This window comes from Canis lupus, chromosome 17 (genome assembly GCF_048164855.1).
Source record: "Canis lupus baileyi chromosome 17, mCanLup2.hap1, whole genome shotgun sequence".
Taxonomy (NCBI): domain Eukaryota; kingdom Metazoa; phylum Chordata; class Mammalia; order Carnivora; family Canidae; genus Canis; species Canis lupus.
In genome coordinates, this window is record NC_132854.1 from 32,921,384 (window position 1) to 32,933,555 (window position 12,172).

The window sequence follows — 12,172 nt, forward strand, 5'->3', positions numbered from 1 at the left end:
TTTGGAGGAGCCTGTAGCTGCATGCTAAGAAGCAGTGCTACCCTGGGAATGGCCTACATTTCCCAAAGTGTAGCTGAGCAAGGAAGCTTATGTTTCCTGTGAGCCAGATCTTATCATAGTATAGAAGGGTGGGGAATTGGGTTACTTAAGAGGGACCTTGTCCATGAGGCTCACTCGAAGTAATGATATAGCCCTTACAGTGATGAACTAAAGGAATCCAGGATGGTGTGGAGAGTTGTAGGCAGCTAACACAGGAAACATCAACCATTCATGGAACCAACGGTTGAAAGATTTCCATTAAGGATCACTGAGGACCCTCAGATTGCCCTGCACCCAAACAAAGGACCAGCTGAGCATCTAACATTCCTAGAAAAAATGAGTAACAGATTACAACTGAAAATTACAAACTTTTTCTGAACTTTACATTTCCTTCCTCTCCACCAAGAGGCTGTATAGTGAGAAGAGCTAGGAGGGGAAATCATGAAAAAGGACACTACAAAAAAACTTCCCCTCTGTAGTTTTCCCAATCTGAACTAGGTTGGGGGAGGGTGAAAGTCTCAATCTAGATGAAAATAATTTTGACATTATATTGGACTGAATGTAAATGAGCTAACAAAGATGAAAAGTACCTGGAAAAGTTATAGAACTGGCCTAGGATTTCATCCATGGCTTGGCAAGAAAGAGTCTACAAACCAGGGTGAAATGAGCTGGAAAAGGGAATTTTTTTGAGTCCATGTTATGTAATCTGTTATACAAGTTTTGAGAGGTGTAGCCAAGGAGTGCTGAATTACTCTAAATAACAGGGAGAGAGGAATTTGAGGTTTATGAAGAGAAATTTGAGAGGAGAGAAGGCAGAGGAAATCAATACATTATGGGGGAAAATGTCAGAAAGCAAAACCATTGTTCAGGACTGCTAAGAAGGACCTTGACAGAACAGAATGTCTAAGAACTTACATATTGTTTTCAATAAGGCATATGATACTAGTTTTTCCCTTCTGCTACAAAATCTCCTTTAAATAAGTGTATGTGAGTGGAATATCTTAGGAGAACTTGAAGAGATGAAGTATTTCATCACTGGGTTACCCTGGAGACCAGGAAAAAAATAAGTCCTCAATATTAGGATGGATTTGCCCAAGAATGTATTCTGAGGAAGGTGGTGTTAAGCAAATTCCCTAGTAAAAAGAAAGCTTTTTTTGTAGATTCCACAATTTGTCCATTATCTCAGCAAGTTTCATTTCTTGTTCAGTGTTCAATATCGTCTATCAATGTGTATTTGATAATGATGATGATAAGGGTGGTGGTGGTGTTGCTAATGGTGATGAAGGCAATTCTTACTGTTTTTGCTTACTTTAATAAGTGTTTTTCATGAATTACTTTAACCTCACACTAAACATATGAAATAAGCATTTTGTCTGTTATAAATGGGGAAATTAAGCCTCGGAGATATTTGATAATTTTTTGATGCTCCCCAAGTGTTAAATGTTAGATACAGAATTTGAGCTTCTTTGTCTAAAATATAATAAAATTTTAATTTGAACTGAATTTCCTCTGTAAATATAATTCTTACAAATGTAACATATGCTAAGACTCATTTCTTTTCTTCTGCTTAATTTGTATTTCATTTTCTTTTTCCAGTTTTGTTTTTCTGAAGGAAAAAACTTAGATTATTGACCTTAAATCTTTAGGTTTTTTCTAGTAATGCATTAAAGACTATGTATTTCCTATGAACACCATTTTATGTGCATCTGACAAATTTCGATTGGCTGTAATTTATGGCTCAAAATATGTCTATCTTGGTGAATTTTCCATAGGGGATTGAGAAGAATGTGTATTCTACTGCTGTTGGATGTCATTTGGGTTCAGTTGATTGATAGTCCCATTTAGTTCACTATGTCCTTTTCTGCCTGCTGGATCTGTTGATTACTTTTAGAGGATGTTAAGGTCTCCAAATATAATAGAGCACTCACATATTTCTCCTTGCACCTCTATCAGTTTTTGCCTCACTTAATTTTGATGCTTTGTTGTTAGGCAAATATACATTATGGATTGTTATGTCTTCCTGAAAACTTTACCCTTTATCATTATGTAGTACCCCACTTTATCTCTGATAATTTCTCTTGCTCTGAAGTCTTCTCTATCTGTAATTAATATAGCTACTCCAGCTTTCTTTTGATGAATGTTAGCATGGCATATTTTTCTCTATTTCTTTATTTTTAGTCTGTCTGCAGCTTTATACTAAAACTGAATTTCTCGTAGATAACATATAGTTAAGTGTTGTTTTTTTATTCATTCTAGCAGTCTGCCTTTTAACTGGTGTATTTAGAACATTGATGTTTAATGTGATTATTGATACATTTGGATTAATATGCATAATATAGGTTACTTTTTTCTATTTATTGCCCTTGTTCTTTGTTTCTTTCATTTTTCATTATTTTCATGTTTTCTCTGGTTTTAATTGAGCATTTTATATAGTTCCATTTTTCTCTAAATTGTACTATTAATTATACTTTTTAAAACTTTTTTTAGGGCAGCCTGGGTGGCTCAACGGTTTAGCACCACCTTCAGCCCAGGGCATGATTCTGGAGACCCGGGATCGAGTCCCACATCGGGCTCCCTGCATGGAGCCTGCTTCTCTCTCTACCTATGTTGCTGCCTCTCTTTCTCTCTGTGTCTCTCATGAACAAATAAATAGATCTTTAAAAAAATAAAATGAAATAAAATAATAAAACATTTTTAGTCATTTCCCTTGAATTTGCAATACGTATTTATAATTAATCCAAGTCCTTTTTCACATAAAATTATACTATTTCATGAGTATGACAAATGCCTTACAACAAAGAATTCCAATTCCCTTTTGACAAGGATATGATTTATTTAACTTATTCATGAGCAATAATCAACAAATACATTGTTACTATTGTTCTTTTGAAAAAACTCCCATCTTTTATCTCAATTAAGAATAATAAAAATAAAAGATTTCTTTTACTTTTATTTATTCTTCCTCTAATGCATTACTTTCCTTTATGAGGATCCAAGTTTCTCTATCATTTTTTTTTTCTGAATAATGTAACATTTTTTTGCAAGGTAGGTCTTATTGATGACAAATTCTCTCAATTTTTTTGTCTAAGAAAATCTTTATCTGTCATTCAACTTTGAAGATCAACTTTGCTGGATGCAGAAATCTAGGTCGGTGGATTTTTGGTTTATCAACACTTCAAATGTTTCATTCCTCTCTTCTTTCATGCATAATTTCTGAAGAGAAAGCCAGCGTAATTCTTATTTCTCTTCCTCTATTGGTAAGGTGTGGATTTTTTTTTCCTCTGGCTTCGTTCAAGATTTTGTCTTTGTCTTTGATTTATTGCAGCTTAAATATGATATGTTGGGCGTAGATTTTTTGGTATTTATCCTCTTTGGTGTTATGTGAGCTTCCCATGTCTGTTTCCTGGCTCTATCATTAATTTTGGAAAATCCTCAGTCATTACTTCTTCAAATATTTCCCTGTTTTTCTTCTACTTTTAATATTTCCATTGTGTGTATGTTGCATCTTTTTTAATTGTTACAGAGTTCTTGGATATTCTGTTCAATCTTTTTAATTCTTTTTCTTTTTCTTTTTTTCTTTTTCTTTTACATTTCAGTTCTGGTAGTTCCTATTGACATATCTTTAAGTTCCCTATTCTTTCCCCAATTATGACCATTCTACTGATTAGTCCTTCAAAGACATTTTTTATTTCTATTATAATGTTTTTGATTTCTAGCATTTCCTTTTGACTCTCATTTCCATATCTCTGCTTATATTACCCATCTCTTATTGAATGTTAGTTAGGCTGTTTTTTTTTCCATTAGAGCTTAGGAGAATTTTGCTAACCTGCTCCATGATATTGCTGCTTTGACAATCATTTTGTTAGCCCATGTGACCTACACAAGCTTTAAACTGACACAAGCCCCCTCATGCAAGCATATGCTCCAGATAATAGCCCGCAGAGTCACAAGCAAATATGTTCTTGGTTTGACTTCCCCAGCAAATTCTGTGATCAGCAGCTTCCCCTGCCGCCCTAGGCCTACCCCTTGCATGTCCCTTGGCTAAGACCCCCATGGAGCTTACCAAAACACTGCTTTTTTTTTTTTTTTCGTTGTTGTTCAAATTGACCAGTCTGGCCTTAATTAAGGAATCCCAAAGTACCATACGCACAGACTCTCATAAAGGCATGCACCTCAGATCCTGCCCTTCTTTCTGCCTGTACCCTACTATGACCTCCCTGTGTAGCCCCTCAAAGTATGCCAGATACTACCTCTAGGACCCATAGTAATAAACTCTATTTCAACTACTGTGTGGTCTTTTCTTGAACTCTGGCTCACAATTGGAAGCCCTGGGGTCCATTTAACAATTGTTAATTTTAAAAAGGCATAATAAGCCCTTAGCATACTAATCATAGTTATTTTAATTTCCTAATCTGATAGTTCCAAAGTCTATACCATATCTAGGTTGGATCCCTATGCTGTGTTTGTCTCTTCAGGCTGTGTTTTGCTATTTAGCATTCCTTATGGTGTGTTGTTGAAAGCCTGACATGATATATTAGGTAAAAAGAATTGAAGTAGATAAACTTTTAGTATGAGATTTCATGTTTTTCTAGCTAGAGCTAGATTATGTTTCCTGTCTGTTATAGCTGTGGTGTTGAAACTAAAATTTCTTCTAGTATGCTGTTTTTGTCTCTACTGTTGTCTTTGCATTTTCCTAGATACTCCTTAAATAGAGTTTGAGGGTTGCAGTTTTTTTAGCTGCAAACCCCTGTTATTATAGAGGAGCCCAAATGATATGTAGCTAAGGTGTGGGGGCAGGGACAGGCTCATAATCATAATCCTATGATTATGTCTTAGTCTTTTAGTGAGTTGAATTGGGTAGTTTCCTTCTTGCAAATCAAGGCTAGAAGCACTAGATTCGGTCTTTCCCTTTCTCCAGATTAGGGGAAGATCTTGTTAAGAAGAACAGAATGCTCTGGGCATATTTCAGAATTTTTCTTCTCACCCCACCTCTTCCTGGAAGCAGGAGATCTTTCTCATATCTTCATAATGAGAATCTGGTAGGGCTCCCAGAGGTTAAAAGTGTTAAAAGTATGAGAGTCCTCATAAGATTAGCTTGAGAGTTAAAAATTCTCAGGGGGACCCAGTCTTAATATAGCAGAGTTTCTTCTACCTGCAACTCAAACCACATTTGTGGAGGCAGAGTACAGTTGGTAAGGTTCAAGAAAACCTCTTAGGGAATTTGATTTTGTATCACCTGGCATTTATGCTAATACCAATACCTGAACCTGACTTACACTTGAAGAGTCTAAAAACAAGAAGTGTTCTGATGACAGAATTTGGTGGGGCAAAGCAGTGTGAGTTGTCTGAGTATCTACTGAAGACCCAATGGAAGGAAACCAGACTAGTCATTATTAAAGGAATTCCACTCAAATGGAATGCCAGGCAAGGTGATTCCCACAGTAGGTGAACCATGGAAAATCAGAGAGACTGAAGATGGAGCCATAAGTGTCCAGGTACAAAAACATCAAAACATCACATGCATTAGTTCATATACAGGTAAAGAGTCCTTGATAGGGCCTATAAAGAATCTCCAAAAGGATTACCACCAAGAGAAAGACCAACCATTTGGAATGCTCCATACTTAGAAGACACCAAGAACAGATTACAATAGTACTAGTCAAGTAAGCTGTTCTGCCCTATCATGTTCTATTCTCATTTCAAACTCTGCAGAAGCTAGATGCAGCCTATCATGTGGAACAAGAGTAGTAGAAGAGTTAGGTGGGAAAAATAAAGAAACTTTATCATGGGGCAGCCCGGGTGGCTCAGCGGTTTAGCACCGCCTTCGGCCCAGGGTGTGATCCTGGGGTCCCAGGATCTAGTCCCGCATCAGGCTCCCTACATGGAGCCTGCTTCTCCCTCTGCCTGTGTCTCTGCCTCTCTCTCTGTCTGTCTCATGAATGAATAAATTAAAAAATAAAAATCTTAAGAAAAAAAGAAACTTTATCATGCCTGATGATACCAAGTATAGGTGAGATAGGAGAGAAGATTTAATCGGAAGATGGTTTTGAGTCATGTGATTATTGGACTAGATTAAATCATTTATTACCTAAATATGACAATAAGAGCTATGGGAGATGACAGAGATTTCATCTAAGAGGTTTAAGAGTTGGAGATCTAAACTGAGAAAGCAGATTTAAAGGAGCCGTATTGTGAAAGAATGGAATTACTTTCTGCTCCTATGAAGACCAGTTAATTCCATAAGCTAGTCACACTTGCAATAAGGCCATAAACAGCAAACATGAAGACTTGGGTTAAAGTTGCTATGTTACAGAAGGATCTGGGTATGCAGAAGCCTTAACAGAAGGATCTGGGTATGCAGAAGCCTTAAGAGTGCTAAGATCTTTTGTACCTAATGTGTGAAATAAAGCCACAGTATTTCTGGGTCTACTGTGCATCACTGGGACCAATTTTTGGCAGAGGAAATAACTGCTCCCTTTATGGGATGAGACTGCCAAGCCCTCTTTAAACAGATGGCTGTTATTTCATTATTCAACATACTTCCCTTGACACTTCTCTCTCTGCCAATTATTGCTGCAGATATAGTCTTTTATTTAGGGGAAGCCATCGAGATAGTTTTTTGAGAAATAGTGTCCAGAGATGTGAGTGATTTCTCTGTATTTCTTTATCTACCTACTGTCTGTACCTGAAATTAGGTTGAAGATACACTAAGACTAATTTCAATCATTGATGAATCACTGGGAATTAAATTATATAAGATCATTTCCATGATTGATCTTGGAGACTTAGTACTAGTACCATCTCAAATCCTCTTTGGAATAGAGTAGTGATAGCTACTTTAGATGACAATGAATATGAATTGGTTAGATAGCTATGTATGTTACAAAGAAAACCTAGATTTTCACAGTTGAAAGAGGAATAGTTAAGTTCATCTATTTCACATTGAATAAAAAAAATCAAAGCTATTTCATTTGACTAATACAGATATTTTGTAAGCAGAGTGGAATAAGAGGAAGCTGACATCAGGACACTTTATTTCTTACAACCTCTGAGCTTTGTTTCTTTCTAGGTAGAATTTTTCTTGAACAATAATTCCCCACACAATAGAAAATAAAGCCATGGGTATCTCTAGGCTTGTATCTTCTTGCATCCCAGAGAGTGTCACTTTCTCAAAGTTTCCAAAAGAAGTCTTGAGGAGAACTTTGACTTGTCATGGAGCTTGTTCCTGGAGCCAGAGGTGGTGTCCATCCAACACAAACTACAGGGACTAAAGATGAGAAAGAAGTGCTGATTCAAAGAGATTCTTGTTAGATAAAAATTTACGTTCACTCAACTAAGGAAGATTTTTGGTGTCTTTCATTTAAAAATATTTTTTATCAGGGCACCTGGATGGCTCGGTGGTTTAGCAACTGCCTTTGGCTCAGGTCGTGATCCCAGGATCCTGGGTTGGAGTCCCATATCAATCTCACTGCAGGGAACCTGCTTCTCCCTCTGCCTATGTCTCTGCCTCTCTCTGTGTGTCTCTCATGAAAGAAATAAATAAAATCTTAAAATATATATATATATTCTTTATCCCCTGTTCACTCTCTTTTTCCTCCATTAAATTTCTTTTTTTAAGCATTTTTTGTAGTTTCGAGTTTTTATTCAAATTCCAGTTAGTTAACATACAGTGTAATACTAGTTTCAGTAGTAGAAACCCCCCACTCTTCTAACAGCCATCACTTTGTTCTTTTAGTTAAGAGTCTGTTTTATGGTTTGCCTTTCTTTTCTCCCCACTATGTTCATCTCTTTTGTTTCTCTAATTCCACATATGAATGAATTTGTATCCTATTTGTCTTTCTCTGACAGACCTATTTCACTTAGCATAATACACTCTAATTCCACCCATGTCATTGCGAATGGCAAGACTTCATTCTTTTTTATGGCTGAGTAATATTCCATTGTGTATATATACCACATCTTCTTTATCCATTCATCAGTCAGTGGACATTAGGGCTCTTTCCATAATTTGACTATTGTTGATAATGCTGTATAAATATCAAGGTGCATGTATCCCTTCAAATCAGCATTTTTGTATCCCTTGGGTAAAAAGCTTGTAGTGCAATTGCTAGATCATAGGGTAGTTCTATTTTTACTTTTCAAGAAACCTCCATACTGTTTTTCAGAATACCTGTATCAGTTTGCACTCCCACCAACAATGTTCATATCCTCACCAACATCTGTTATTTCCTGTGCTGCAAATTTTAGCCATTCTGACTTGTGTGAGGTGATATCCCATTGTAGTGTTTTGATTTGTATTTCCTCCTACATTAAATTTCTTAAGTATCTCCCAGAACCAAGTGGAAATGAATGGTGCCTCCACTGAATTATATCCTTGCAATTTGGCTTCTGAAGAAATTCCAAAGAATTTCTTGAAAGCTGGAGAAATTCATGGAATCTCAGGGGACAGCAATTTTTATTACACTTGACTTAATCATGAACTCCTTTCATTGTAGGTTTGGAGATCATTATACTGTCACCTAGTACCAAGTTCATAACTGAAAGTTCTTGGGACACTGATATCATCTTTTCATGTTCAAGCATTAGCAGTTTAAGTGAAATCAGTGATTCTTATTCAGGGACTACTTCAAGAACTTTGGCTCACAAGTTTTAGAAGTACACTGAATTATAAAGAATCACCCAGGAAGTCTGTGGATATTAGAAATTAAGGCCTCATAGAAGTGGGAAATGATTTTGCCTCTCATATTAAAGTTAGATTGATTGGCCTTTCTGTAGGACCGGCAGTTTCAAAAAATCTAAATGGGGATCCCTGGGTGGCGCAGCGGTTTGGCACCTGCCTTTGGCCCAGGGCGGGATCCTGGAGACCTGGGATCGAGTCCCACGTCGGGCTCCCGGTGCATGGAGCCTGCTTCTCCTTCTTCCTCTGCCTCTCTCTCTCTCTCTCTCTCTCTCTCTCTCTCTGTGACTATCATAAATAAATAAAAATTAAAAAAAAATCTAAATGTATGATAGTCATACATTCCAAGTATTAAAAGAGTTAGACCAATTGCAAATATTCTATTCCATTATCACTGTAAGTATACTGACATATTGTCAGACAATGTATCTGAGACAAAGACTCATACAGTATGATTTCAGAATTAAAGCTAAGTCCTTGTTGGTAACTTTATTGTGTCAGAAGTTCCTATATCCCACCTACCATCCACCTAAGGGAGCTCTTAGTTTTCACTCCTAAAGGAAACTCAAAATGTTTCTGGGGGAGAAAAGCAGCATCCAGTTGTACTTGATGATAATTATCCAGATTTTCTAACCTAGACCATGACATCTTTGCTGTGAGAGACATGCTTAGTATCATTTCCCTGACTTAGGGAAAAGATTATGAGATAAGATCTAAGACAGCCAGAGTACATAGGTGATCGATATTTGTAGGTACAATGAAGAGAATAAAGATGAATTTAATCATCTTATCAAGGTGGTTCTACACTTTGGCTGCATATTTGAATCATATGAGAGCTTGCAAATCACTGACTTTGTCCTTCATTTCTATCCCAGACCAATTAAATCAGAATTTGGGGGGTAGGGACCTGAAGTGATTCTAACGATCCACTAGAGTGGAAAACCAAGTTTTGTGAAATGTGCAGAAGTCAGATCTAAAATGTGTTAACTATAATGAAAATGATTGAATGAAGATTTTGGCAAGTTTTTTCTACTGTTTATTAAGCTTATGTAATATATGCATATGCACTAGGCTAGACACTCTCTAAAATATACCTGTGATGTAGGAATAATTACCCTCCTTTTGACAACTGAAAAAACTGGTAAGCAGCTTAAATGACATGAACAAGATCACATAGCTAGTAAGTGGCAGAGCTAGGATGTCTGATTTATGCTAACAAACCCACTGAAGGCAAGTACTGTGTCTTGGTCATCTTTCAATCTCTTCCACTTTCCATTGCACTCATCCCAGGACCCTAGCAAAGCATTTGCCCTGCAATAGAATTTTTGTGAGGGTGAACTCTCACATGTGTGTCTTATGCACAGTAGGACACTCACATTCTGTTTTGTTCACACATGCATGAAGTAGTACTATTTTTTTTCTCTTACAATCTACTTCAAATGCCTCTTCAGAATAATCAGTCAATGTAGCTAGCCTAGGATAAGATAGAGAATATGAGTCTTCCATGTAGTTTAGGCCTTCCTATCATGACTAAGACCAAGAAGAAGGCCAGTCAACCTCAGGTTAGTGAAGGTCTTGGACATTGGCAGAAACAAGAGCACAGCCAGGAACAATTAGCCAAGGAATAGGTGTGTGAAGATGTGAATTCAGAAAGCATATTTAAGTCCATTGTTCAGTTCAGGTGTAACTCATGAGTTATATGAAGGTCAAAGTGAGATCAAGATCACAGCAGGAAATTGAGAAGCAATTGTTTTTCTCAAGCACATATCTCAGGTAAAGTGAAATTAGAAAATTATAGTAATTAGGGTCAGAAGTCAAAGAACCTGGTATCAGCAGCCAGGTGCTAGGAGCAAGAAAACAGTTCAGTAACCCAACAATTGGAGTTCAAAGTATTGAACACTGGGAGATCATGTAAAATTAAATTCCAAAAATATTTGTCAAATAATTTTATTTAAGCCACTCAAGTATTGTAAGGCAAATGCAAAGATTAGTAAGACAGACTTATATTTATTATTATTTTATTATTCCCAAAGAAGGGAATAATCTAGTAGAGGAACATAAGACAAAAGAGCAATGGGAGTACCTATGAGGGGATAACATTAACAGTAAATATTTTTTTACAGTTGCCCATGACTTTCAGTCATAAGTCCATCTGTTAGCACTGCAAAAACAAAATGTTTTGATTCAAAATTACAATGGGTAAATTCTGCGTACAGTATAAAAATACCTAAGTGGTATTTTAATGATCATGAATGATCTCTTCCAAGGGTATTTTCTTTTCAAAACATTGTTTTGCATGTTCAAGGTGGATACCATTATTTCAAGGTGGATACCATTATTATGAATTCTTGGTCATAATAAATTAGCTGCATGTCAGAAGACTCTTAACCTTGTGCTATAAATATGGGCAATATGGACACCATTTTTCTCTCAAATATTGAGATGACTTTTTATATTTCATCATGTCACAGCAATCTCAAAGTTGGTAGCAAGTATTTCATGTGTTACCATTGAAAAAACAGCAGGAATCTCAGTTTGGTGTCAAATTGTAGCCATTCACTCATTTGTCATTTGGCAAAAGAATTTCATCCATTATGATTGTACCCTAGCAACTATACTGATTACCTTTCAATTTCCTAATTTTAAATACCTAGGAAGCCTGGGTTACCATAGATATTACTTTTCCACTTATATACAATTTAACTCAACTAGGTTATTTTTACTAAGAGATCCCAAATTCAATCACTGCTAAACTAGAATCATGATATTTCCTGGAAAGAATTCCCATTTCTAGGATTCAACTCTTATGACCAAATTTTTACATTGGTGTATTTGTAAGGGTCAGCCACAGGGGGGCTTCTCAGACTCTGATGTGAATTCTAATGACTTGGAGACCTTGCTCAAATGCAGATTCTGATTTACTAGATCTGGGATGGGGCCTGGGATTCTTCATGTCTAACAGGCTCTCAAATAAATGAAGCTACTAATCCTCAGGTAACAAATTAAGAAGCAAAGGAATGAAGAGTCCATTTTGTTCTTTAGAAATTCAAATTATTTTAATAATGCTTTCTATTTAGTGTTTGAAAATATACCAGAATTTAAAATTTTTCTTCATTCAGTTGTCACAAAATAAGTTAATAGAGCAAAGATACATATGACTATATCAATTTGGAAATTGAGAACAATGTAAGTAAAACACCATATGGTCATATCTCTTTATTACATTAGCATTTTGAAGATCAAGTCATTGATATCTTCCTCTTGGCATTTTAAGAACAGCATTTATCGTAGGTATAAATCCTGCTGATGTAGTTTCTTCAGTTTAGGAATGTAAGAAAGAAATATCTTTAGTGAAGGATGTTTATTTTATAAGTCAAAATATAAGAAATTCTTTAAAACATTTTTTCTTCTGGCCCCAAATTTAAATACAGAATACCAGTTTTCATAGCATTAATA

The 12,172-nt window shown here is 36.1% G+C and overlaps 1 long non-coding RNA gene across 4 annotated transcripts in view; it reads left to right on the forward strand.

Annotated features, from left to right (window-relative positions):
* Positions 1 to 12,172, forward strand: part of LOC140608014 (uncharacterized) — a 106,946-nt gene that overhangs the window by 51,982 nt on the left and 42,792 nt on the right. The window contains exon 3 of one of the 4 annotated variants that reach the window (XR_012009962.1): positions 2,527 to 2,751. The exons of the other annotated variants lie outside the window; for them this stretch is intronic. This is a non-coding gene — a long non-coding RNA (uncharacterized lncRNA). Of the gene's footprint in view, positions 1 to 2,526; positions 2,752 to 12,172 lie in introns of those variants that run through there. 4 annotated transcript variants of the gene reach the window in all.